At 47.0% G+C, this 12,190-nt stretch overlaps 1 protein-coding gene across 1 annotated transcript in view; it reads left to right on the top strand.

Moving 5' to 3' along the window:
- Window positions 1–12,190, top strand: part of AKR1D1 (aldo-keto reductase family 1 member D1) — a 116,219-nt gene that overhangs the window by 73,332 nt on the left and 30,697 nt on the right. The gene's annotated exons all lie outside the window — the stretch shown is intronic.

The following is a 12,190-nucleotide window of genomic DNA, read 5'->3' as shown; positions in this document are numbered from 1 at the left end:
AAATGTGGGCTTGGGCCCCTCCTGAATCCTCTTTTACTTTGCTGGTGAGAGAGAGCCCCCTGTTAACAATTTACCAGCACACCCCTGCTCCAGACCCCCCCCCCCCCCCCCGCCCGGAAGGTCATCTCTGTCTTTTTCCTCTCTTCTGTTGCTCCTTTCCCTGTGCTCCCACCTCGTTCCGCGAGTCCAGCACTTCAGTTTTTTTTTCTCCCTGCTTCTGCCGTGGTGCTTCTAACTGGCGTGCGCAGCGATTCACACACACAGGCCGGCTTCAGGGTTCGCTCTTCCGCATCCCACCCTCTCCGATGCAACTTCCTGTTAGGGCAGGACGCACGCGGCAGAGGGAACCTCGGAGCCAGCCCGTGTCTGTGAATCGCTGCGCAGTTAGAAGCACCATGGCAGAAGCAGGGAGAAAAAAAAACTGAAGTGCTGGACTTGCAGAACAAGGTGGGAGCACAGGGAAAGGAGCAACAGAAGGGAGGAAAAAGACAGAGATGACCTTCCGGGTGGGGGGGGGGGGGGGGTCTAGAGGGAAGGGAGAGAAGTGCTGCCCTGTGGGAGGGACAGGCTGAGTGGCTGGCTGGGTGCAGGACATATGGGAGAGGGGCTGTAGAGAGAGAGGGGCTGGAGCTGTGGGGGGAGGAGCTGCAGTGATAGAGATGCTGGAGTTGTTGGGGGAGGGGCTGGAGGGAAGGGAGAGAAGTGCTGGATCCATGGGGTAGGCTGGAGAGAAGAGAGAGGGGTACTGACTTGTGTGTGGGGGGGAGGTCTGGAGGGAAGGGAGAGAAGTGCTGCCCTGTGGGAGTGGCTGGCTGGCTGGGTCCTGGACTTATGGGGGGGGGCTGTAGGGAGAGAGGAGCTGGAGCTGTGGGGGGAGGGGCTGGAAGGAAAGAGATGCTGGAGCTGTTAGGGGAGGGGCTGTAGGGAAGGGAGAGAAGTGCTGGACCCATGGGGGTAGGCTGGAGAGAAGGGAGAGGTGTGGGGGGGGGGTCTGGAGGGAAAGGAAAAAGGTGTTGGACCCTTTGTGGGGCGGGGGGGAGGGAGAGAGAGGTGTTGTACTCATGGGAGGCGGCGGCTGACTGGCTGGAAGGAAGAGAGATGCTGAACCTAGGAGAAGGGAAGGGAAAGGAAAGAGGTACTGAAGCCAAGGGATGAAAGAACAGGGAGTCAAATACAAAACACACAGAATAAGTGAGAAAAGGAGGGAGGGCAGGCAAGCCAAATGTGGGCGGGCGGGCGGGCAGGTGGGGGGAAAGAGGGAGGGGAGAGAAGCTGGATGGGGAAAGATAGTGGCACAAAGATGGATGGTGAGCATGAAGAGAGAAGAAATGTCAAATGGACAGAAGACCCTAGCGAGAGAGTTAAGAGAAGGCAGTGGTTAGCAGAAACCAGAGCCTGGGATGAACATTATTTGGAGAAAAAAAAATGACCAACAACAAAAGGTAGAAAAAATATTTTTATTTTCTATTTTGTGATTAGAATACATCAGATTTGAAATGTACATCCTGCCAGATGTGGTGTTAGATATGGCTGGGGCCCAGGGCAGAAATCTAGGAGGGACCCCAAAGCACATTATCAGACTGCACCTTCTTCAAGTTCTGGCAGGCTTGGGGCTCTCTCTGGCCAGGAGGCCAAGGGCAGTTGCCCTAGTTGCACTCCTCTAACACATCCCTGGCATGTGTCATCTTCTTTTTTGCACAGTATAGGAGGAAATGCATCTCTTTCTATTTCTCTGGTATTGTACTACATGAAAAGGCTGGCTTCTTGGGATTTCGGTTTAATTGATGTTTATATTTGTGGTCACCTATTCTGTATTTGGCATTTGTGTTCTGTGTGTGTGACCAAGTGATCTGCTATGGATTACAGCCTGTCTCACTAACACAGACTACCCAATAATTACCGTGGATTCTTTTGGATTCGTAATGAGTAAATGAAACCTTTATTAGAGGAAGCTAGATCTACAATGATTCTGATATATACAATGATTAACTATATGCACACACTGATTAGCTATATACCTAAACAATCATTACATCACTGGCTTTACATCTCCATACATCATTGGGCTTCTATATCTAAGCAATGCTAAGAGTTCTTAGACCAGGAACAGAAGTAATCAATCATCACTGGCCCTCTATAGGACAGATATATATACATATATATACATACATCATCACTGGTCAGAGATTTCAGGCTCTTATCATCAGCTGAGGAAGCCGGGTCCAGCGAAAGCCTTGAAGTATGAACACAGGAACGGATCCAATGATCCCTGCTTCTACACAGCACGTCTGCTTGCAGATGACTTCAAGCCTTTGCTGCAGCACAGCCAGGGCCGTGCCTAGATCTCTGGCGCCCCCTGCAGACTATCAGTTGGCGCCCCCCCCCTGCAGACTATCAGAAAATGATCGCACACCAGTTGCCACACTGACAGGAATTGTCAGCAATATTCTTAGAAACAAATTGCTATACATTGCAAAATAAGATAGCAGATGTAAATTCTCAAAGTGGACATATTCCAAACACTAAAATGAAAATAAAATGATTTTTTTTTCTACCTTTGTTGTCTGGTGACTTTCTTTTCTGATCATGCTGGCCCAGTATCTGATTCTGCTGCTATCTGTCCTCTTAACTCGTTTCCAGGGCTTCCTTTCCATTTATTTCTTTCCTGTCCTCCTTTCTTCTTCATTTCTGGTCCTCAGCTTCTGCCTATTTTCTTCATCCATATGCAGTTTTTCTCCTCTCTTCCTTTTCCCTCATTTCATCTCCTTCATCTTTCTTCCCACCCCTCTATGTCCAGCAATTTCTCCTCTCTCCCTGAGCCCTGCCCTCCCATCCATGCTCCTCTGTCCCCTGCCCCCTCCATTCATCCTTTTCCAGCAATTCCCCTCTCTCCCTGCGCCCTGCCCTCCCAATCCATGCCCATCCATGCTCCTCTATCCCCTGCCCCCTCCATTCATCCTTTTCCAGCAATTCCCCTCTCTCCCTGAGCCCTGCCCTCCCAATCCATGCCCATCCATGCTCCTCTGTCCCCTGCCCCCTCCATTCATCCTTTTCCAGCAATTCCCCTCTCTCCCTTCCATGACCCCCCTCGCATCCATGCTCTCGTCTCTCCCCTGCCCATCCATACTCTCTCTCTCCCCCCAACATCCCTTTTCTTTTTTTTCTTTTTAAATTTACCTCCGTGGCGGTTCCGGCAGCGCAGCGTCAGTGAAGGAGGCGGCACTCCGATGTCGCTAGCCTTCCCTTCGCTGTGTTCCGCCTTCTGACATCAGAAGAAGGCGGAACACAGCGAAGGAAGGCTAGCGACGTTGGAGCGCCGCCTCCTTCACTGACGCTGCGCTGCCGGAACCGTTACGGAGGTACATTTAAAAGGAAAAAAAAAAAGAAAAAGGGATGTTGGGGTGAGGGCGAGCGAGGTGAGCATGGTGTGGCGGCGCCCCCAGAGAGAAGCGCCCCCCTGCCATGCTTACCTCGCTTACCGTGTTGGCACGGCCCTGAGCACGGCCCCCTTTATAGGGAGTTAAAACTTATTTTTAGAGCCAAGGAAAATTACCAGAATGAACGGAAGATGCAGTCACATGCTTTCGGTTTAAGAAAGAAGAAACACTGGCCAGGTGCTTCTCGTCTTGAATCTCAAGCACATCCTGCATCCCCCCTTCCCTGCACAAGCTAGCTTCAAGGACATTCTAGCCTGTTGTTTTTGTATTTACAAGAAAAGTTACTTTTGGTCAGAAAAACAAGATTTAAAAGGGTATTATCGTACAAAAGCAGGATAGAAAAACAATCCTTTAAACAATAAATGAAACAGAATTACTTCTAATTAAAGATACAGGCCCCAAGTGCACTAGTCGATCAAGACAGGGTTGAAAAGCAATCTTTTAAAATTCTATTCCATTACACCAAGGTATTCTTTTAGTATGAATTTTCTATGTAGCATTCTGTAGTAATTTGGCTTGTTCAGTTTTCCTAATAGATGTTGATATTTTAGGGCATCACTGTAATATTTAAGGCCCTAAAATATCGTAGGTAGAATCCTTGTTTTGGGAGCTAGTGCTGGAATGATAGATTTGATCTAGGTTCTGAGTAGCTTGAATTATTTTACATGTCTGTAATGAGATTACACAAGAGACAAATATGTATTTGGTGAGTTTTATGGGGAAGTGTCCAAGCCCTGCTCTGCATCCACTGTTGAGGAAGGGGCCAGGGGATCTGTGGGTCCAGAATGTATTTGGCTTCAATACCATATAAGACAGAACTTCCGAAACTGTGGGTTGGGATACCAAATGGGGTCACAAAACCTACATTTGGGGTCACAACTTGAGTGGCTGTCGGATTGACTCTAAGTCAGCATTCTGCTTTGTGGCATCTCTGATCCAGCTGTTTTTTCGAATCAAGATGATCTTCTTTATATTCATTACAGTATATTGAGCACATATCTATTATACTTGACAGTAAAGGATTACTGTGTAGCAGGGGCGTATCTGGAATCCGGCGGTAGGGGGGGCCACAGCCAGAGAGGGGGGGCACATTTTTGCCTCCCTCCCCCCCCCCCCCGCCGCCGCCTCTCTCCACCCCCTCCCCGCCGTCAACCCTCCCCGCTGCTTACTTTTGCTGGCGCCGAGGTCCGACCCGCAATCTCCGTTTTTCGTCTTCCTCCGTGGCCATGCTTCCAGGAAGTAACGCTGCAGTGCTGATTCGTTGAATCCAGTTCGGCGTCTGACGTCAGACGTCGAACTGGATTCAACGAATCAGCACTGCAGCGTTACTTCCTGGAAGCATGGCCACGGAGGAAGACGAAAAACGGAGATTGCGGGTCGGACCTCGGCGCCAGCAAAAGTAAGCAGCGGGGGAGGGTTGACGGCGGGGAGGGGGGCCAGGGCGAAATCTGCGGGGGCCCAGGCCCCTGTGGCCCCACGCAGATACGCCCCTGCTGTGTAGCCCCTGAAGCAGCCCTGTTGGGTGAAACACGGCCTGTGTCGGGCTGTTTTTGTGCGTGTATACATATACTGTAATTGGGTTATATTAATAAATCTTGTTTGTTTGCCTACGATCTGCTCCGTTTGTTTTCCATCTTGGAGATCGCAGACCGTCTGCCTCTGTGCTTTCTTTGCCCCTCCCTAATGTACATTTCCCTAAACGTGTGGCGGGAACAAGCATTTTATGAAAAGCAACATTCAAAAAAGGGATATCACTTGGCGGCTGGTATATGCAAGCCCCAGCACTTACATGTATATGTGCTGATTTTTGCAACCTATTGGTGTTTACATGTATAAAAATCCATATTTCTGAAAATTATAGGAGCAATATTGAGTCTTCAAAATATGCACTATATAACATACACCAAATACTCAGCAATTCTAACAAGGCTTTCAAATTTTGAATATTTATAGAAAACACAAAGAGGGAAAAGCCTCAGTATACCCTCTGCTATTTTATATCATTATAGCCATTTGAGGTTCCAGTGTCTACCATTGGAATAAAAAACCTCTTTTGTGTTATTTATTTTGTATTATGCATTAAATAATAAACTGTACTGCAATTTATTTCAAATAAGCCGTACTTAACTTATAAGTGTCACAAGTACTACATACGTCTGACAGTGTCCAGTGTTTTGTTTCTGCTTCAGGACATGCGGCAGTCAATAACCTCCTACATTCTTTCAAAATTTAGGGAGTTCGTCTTTATAACGTTGTCACTGACTTGTCATAACTTCCTGTTAACATTAATATCTATAAAGGAAAGTAGATAGACATGGGGAAAGCCACTGCTTGCCCTGAGATTGCAAGTATGGAATGTTGCTACTATTTGGGAGTCTGGAATGTTGCTACTCTTTGGGATTCCAGAATCTTGCTACTCTTTGGGATTCTGGAATGTTACTACTATTTGGGATTCTGTTAGGTACTTGTGACCTGAATTGGCCACTTCTGGAAGTAGGACACTGGGCTAGATGGACCACTGGTCTGACCCAGTATGGCTATTCTTTTGTTCTTATGAATAGGCACCTTACATTAGTATGGTATTAATCACTGGGCACTTAATATCTCATGTATTAGGACACTTTAGTGGCCCTGTCATATGTACATGTGAGGAGGAACTCTTGCGCTCATATTACATTGTTTGGCATTAGCACTTTATAGCACTTTCAAACTGATAGGTAAACAAATTGAGATAACTGATCTGAATTGTTAAGGAGCATCCTCTACTAACCAGACAAGACCAGGCAGGGCAATGCCCCCGAACAAACTGTCAGGCCTCTAGCCTGAGTTCCTGAGTCTGTTATGGGTTCAATTCAGGATTTGTAGACAGATGACATAACATAAACAACATTCATTGTTATCTTCATTTTCAAGGATTTAAACTTATATACAGTTCCGTAAGGATATAGAGTGGGTGCAGTCAACAATTCCTAGAAATGTTCGGACATTTCAAAGTGGAATCATTTCAAAGTGCTTACAAGTTTAGTCCAGGGCCACAATATATAGATCCAGTTCCACAGATCAGAACATCCAGTTTCATTTCATGGCATGGAACCCCTTAGCATGTTTCTACCAGTGTGATAAGATAGTCCTCAAGTTGCTAGGATCAAAGAGCATTGCCAGATATCCCCTTTCAAAGGAGTCGTGTCTAATCCAGTTCTGTAGGTCCTTGACCACTGCATGAAGCTCAATACTCTGCAGATCTCATCAGTATACTTTTTGATACTGTTACAAGAAATTATTTATTTTGGGGAAAATAGCTCGAGAGCACTCGCTACTGTTTATAATTTAAGAGCAGATGCTGTATTTATAAGTTTTAGGATATTAATTTCTCCACCAATCACCAAAGGTGATAATTGCAATAAATTAAATAGATTAAGTATATATAAAAGATACCATATACTCAGAACACAAAGAGACCGTAATTTTAGCTTCAAAAAGGTTGATTTAATATACAATTGCACACGAGAGGTAGGTTTTAAGAGATCTTTACAGATAATCTGTGCATAAAATAGAACAAAGTAGCAGGTCTAGATCAAAAGTTATGTTATTTACAAGTCCTTGTTACACAGTATGAACAGCATTAGGTAAGCACATGTTTGCAGGACAGGAACAGGGCTTCTGCAGTAAGTGGATCATCCCAGAGTATTAATAGAGCTGAAAATGAACTTGTGGAGCTGCTGTTAAGTAATATGTAATTTATCCCTAAAAACCGGTGTGGTACCAGAAGATTGGAGGGTGGCAATGTAACCAGGGCCGTGCCAACACGGTAAGCGAGGTAAGCACGGCAGGAGGGCGCCATCCTTGGGGGCGCCCCGCCGCGCCATGCTTTCCTTGCCCTCTCCACTGTCCCAACTGCCCGCCTCTTCTCCCCCCCTCAACAAGATCCCTTTTAATTTACCTCCGGCAGCGAATGAAGGCGCAGTGTCAGTGAAGGAGGCGGCGCTCCCGACGTCTCTATAGTCTTCCCTTCACTCAGTGTTCCGCCTTCTTCTGACGTCAAGGAAATGAGTCAGAAGAAGGGGGGGTCATAGAGCGAAGGGAAGACTAGAGACGTCGGGAGCGTCCGCTTCCTCACTGACGCTGCGCTGCGCTGCGCCTTTGTTCGCTGCCGGTGGTAAATTTAAAAGAGATCTTGGGGGGCGGAGAAGAGGGCGGGCAGTTGGGACATGGCCCAGGGAGCGGGAGGGCAGCGATCCCCTCACGGGGGGGGGGGGGGCGCCAACTGATCATCTGCAGGGGGGGCACCACAGACCCTTGGCATGGCCCTGAATGTAACGCGATTTTTAAAAAGGGTTCCAGAGGCAATCCGGGAAATTATAGACCGGTGAGTCTGACGTCGGTGCCGGGGAAAAATGGTGGAGGTTATTATAAGAATAAAATTACAGAGCACATACAAAAGCATGGGCTACTGAGACAAGTCAGCACGGTGAAGGAAGTCTTGCCTCACAAACCTACTGCATTTTTTCGAGGGGTGAACAAACATGTGGACAAGGGGAGCGGGTGGATATTGTATATCTAGATTTTCAGAAGGCGTTGACAAGTGCCGAATGAAAGACTCCCAAAGGAAACTGGAGAGTCATGGGATCGGAGGCAGTGTATTATTATGGATTAAGAGTGGTTAAAGGATAGGAAGCAGAGAGTAGGGTTGAATGGCCATTATCCTCGATGGAGAAGGGTAGTTAGTGGGGTCCTTCAGGGGTCTGTGCTGGGACCACTGCTTTTTAACATATTTATAAATGACCTCGAGATGGGAGTAACTAGTGAGGTAATTAAATTCGCAGATGACACAAAGTTATCCAGGGTCGTCTTGTCGTGGGAGGAGTGTGAAAAACTACAAGAAGACCTCGTGAGACTGGGGGATTTGGCGTCCAAATGGCAGATGAAGTTCAACGTTGACAAGTGCAAAGTGATGCATGTGGGAAGGAAGAACCCGAATTACAGCTATGTTATGCAAGGTTCCGCGTTAGGAGTTACGGACCAAGAAAGGGATCTGGGAGTCATCGTGGATAGGACGTTGAAATCTTCAGCTCAATGTGCTGCGGTGGCTAAGAAGGCGAAGTATTGAGTATTATTAGAAAAGGGATGGAAAACAAGCATGAGGATGTTATAATGCCGTTATATCGCTCCATGGTGCGACCACACCTGGAGTATGTGTTCAGTTCTGGTCGCTTCATCTCAAAAAAGATATAAAGGACTTGGAAAAGGTGCAGAGAAGGACAACAAAATGATAAAGGGATGGGACGACTACCCTATGAGGAGAGGTTGAGACGGCTAGGACTCTTTAGCCTGGAGAGAAGGCGGGCTGAGGGGTGATATGATAGAGGTTTACAAAATAATGAGCAGGATAGAGCGGACATAAGTACATAAGTAATGCCATACTGGGAAAAGACCAAGGGTCCATCGAGCCCAGCATCCTGTCCACGACAGCGGCCAATCCAGGCCAAGGGTACCTGGCAAGCTTCCCAAACGTACAAACATTCTATACATGTTATTCCTGGAATTGTGGATTTTTCCCAAGTCCATTAGTAGCGGTTTATGGACTTGTCCTTTAGGAAACCGTCCAACCCCTTTTTAAACTCTGCTAAGCTAACCGCCTTCACCACTTTCTCCAGCAACGAATTCCAGAGTTTAATTATACGTTTGGGTGAAGGAAAACATTTTCTCCAATTTGTTTTAAATTTACTACACTGTAGTTTCATCGCATGCCCCCTAGTCCTAGTATTTTTGGAAAGCGTGAACAGATGTGAAGCGTTTGTTTACGCTTTCTAACAATAATAGAACAAAGGGACACAAGATGAAATTAGAATGTGGTAGGTTTAAAACAAATCGGAGAAAGTTTTTCTTTACTCAGCGCGTAGTTAGATTCTGGAACTCATTGCCAGAGAAGGTAGTGACGGCAGCTGGCCTTGCTGAGTTTAAAGGGGGTCTGGACAGATTTCTGAAGGAAAAGTCCATTGATCGTTATTAAATTTTGGGGTTTTTTGCCAGGTTCTTGAGGCCTGGATTGGCCACTGTCGGAGACAGATTGCTGGGTTTGATGGACCTTTGGTCTTTTCCCAGCGTGGCGGTGCTTATGTGCTTATGTGCTTATAATGCAAGTGGTGGTTTAAAGGGCATTCTAATTCCCCAATATGCTTCACAAAAATTGTTCTTTTTCAGAGGATTGTAGCCAAATGTCACCACTGAAAACTGGTTCAGTTAGCAGAAGGAGAAATACTTAAATTATGCTTAACAATTGAAAAAAGTGTGTATATATATATATTTATTTATTTATATTTATTATTTTCAACTCAATGACTGACCAATAAACTAGTGTTTAGTTACAAGTGGTACCAGCCAGTGATTCAATGTTACTAAATAAATAATGGGGTCTTTTAGTAAGCCGTGGTAGCGTTTCTGGCTCGTGGTAGAAATCAGCTGGTGTTAAATGCCATGAGGAATATAATGGGCATCACAGAGTTTACCGCCAGCTGATTTCTACAGAAAGCTAAAAATGCTACCGCGGCTTAGTAAAAGACCCCCTAAATAATTAGAAATGATTATCATTCCTTTTATTATTGAAAAGAAAATTGTTGTTCATGAATAATCAAATCTTTAGTGACTGGTTACATTGGAAAACTTGCAGATTTATTATTTGTTGCATTTGCAGTGGCGTTCCTAGGGGAGGGCGGTGGGGGCGGTCCGCCCCGGGTGCACGCCACGCGCGCCTGCCCTCCGTTGTTCCATGCTTCTTCTCTGCCCCGGAACAGGTTACTTCCTGTTCCGGGGCAGAGAAGAAGCATGGAACAACGGAGGACAGGCGCACTCGGCACCCCCCCCCCCCGGCGGCGTGCACCCGGCGGGGGGGGTTCCTTCGCGGGGGTGTCCTTTCGCCAGAGGGCGGTCCGCGCTGCATCGGGGGGGGGGGGCGTTGCACCCGGGGGCGGGGCAAATCGGCGATCCGCCCCGGGTGCCAGCCCCCCCTAGGAACGCCACTGTGCATTTGTATCCCACATTTTCCCACCTATTTGCAGGCTCAATGTGGCTTACAATTTCCGTCATGACAGATTAAAATGCAGTATCATGGGACGTGCTCAGGTATCCCACAGTACTTTTCATATGTGCATGCGTTACCTATGTGCTAAAAAATAGTTTTTATTTTTTAACACTGGAGGTGTGTCTAGGAGCGGACAGTAGGAGGTCCTTTTACTAAGGTGCGCCGAAAAATGGCCTGCGCTAGTGTAGGTGCGTGTTTTGGACGCATGCAGGTCCATTTTTCAGTGCACCTGTAAAAAAGGCCTTTTTTGGGGGGGGGGGGGCGAAAATGGACTTGCGGCAAAATAAAAACTTGCGCACATCCATTTTGGGCCTGAGACCTTACCACCACCCATTGACAGCGGTAACATCTCACGCTTTAACCGGGCAGTAATTGTCAGTGTGCATACACTGCCGATTACCGCCCGGTTAGCGCTGCACGCCAAAAAATAAAAAATATTTTCCGACGCACGTATTGGACCCGCATAAAAAATGGAATTACCTCCTGGGTCACGCAGTAGCCAGAAAGTAGTTCCAAATTGACAAGTGTTGGACGCGCTGAGGCACCTTCGCGCCTTTGTAAAAGAGCCCCTAGGTGTGTTCTGTGCTAATTGGTTAGCACAGCTATATTGCAGTACTAACTCATTAGCATGTGGTAGCGCCTGAGCCCCTAACACTTACAAACTAGGTGCCAGTAAGTGCTCATGCACTAATGGCCATGTGCTAATGGGAAAATTAGCACGTGGTCATTATTGCCAAAATAGAAAAATTGAGCATTTCCTGGCAGCACTAACAATGGATGGCATGTGGGAAAGACCCATGCTAGGGAACGCACAAGCCACTTTTTAGAGCTGCATAGTAAAGGGGTCCCTTAGGGCCCTGTTTATTATTATTATTTGTTACATTTGTATCCCACATTTTCCCACCTATTTGCAGGCTCATTGTGGCTTGCATTATTCCGTAGTGACAAATGCCATTTCCGGATCTGATAAATACAAAGTGGTATAGCATTAAAGTTCGTAAATGATAGAATAGATTGCAAAGTGGTATTGCATTAAAGTTCATAGATGATAGAGTAAATTACATTATGTTATAGTGGCGATCGCCATTTCCAGATCTGAGAAATACAAAGTGGTATAGCATTGAAATTTGTAAATGATAGAGCAGATTACAAGGTGGTATTGCATTAAAGTTCATAGATGATAGAGTAAATTATAGGGTAGGTTAGATAGTCAAATATAGAAAGTTCATTTCCAGCATGGGAAATAAAGTGGTGGTGCATAATGCGTTACGCATGTCTGCGTAAGTGAGGTAGTCTGGTGTAGGGAGTTCAGCTCAGTGGCGTAGCTACGTGGGGCCTGAGGGGGCCCGGGCCCCCGTAGATTTGGCTCTGGCCCCCTGCCCCACGATCCCCTTCAACCCCCCTCCTGCCACCAACTCTCCCCCGCCATCGCCGCCCGCCCCGTCGCCGCAAATGACACCTTTTTTGCTCGAGTAGTGCCTTTCTTCAACGAAGTTCCGGCAATCAGCTGTTTCGACGCCGGCAGCGTCGCTGGCATCGAAACAGCTGATCGCCAGAACTTCATTGAAGAAAGGCGCTACTCAAGCGCAGACGGAAGTCTCTCTTCAAAAAAGGTGTCATTTGCGGCGACGGGGCGGGGGCGGTGACGGCGGGGGAGAGTTGGTGGCGGGAGGGG

Source organism: Microcaecilia unicolor, chromosome 9, assembly GCF_901765095.1.
Source record: "Microcaecilia unicolor chromosome 9, aMicUni1.1, whole genome shotgun sequence".
NCBI classification, from domain to species: domain Eukaryota; kingdom Metazoa; phylum Chordata; class Amphibia; order Gymnophiona; family Siphonopidae; genus Microcaecilia; species Microcaecilia unicolor.
The sequence above is the reverse complement of the archived record's forward strand: the minus strand, read 5'-3'. Positions and strand labels throughout refer to the sequence as shown.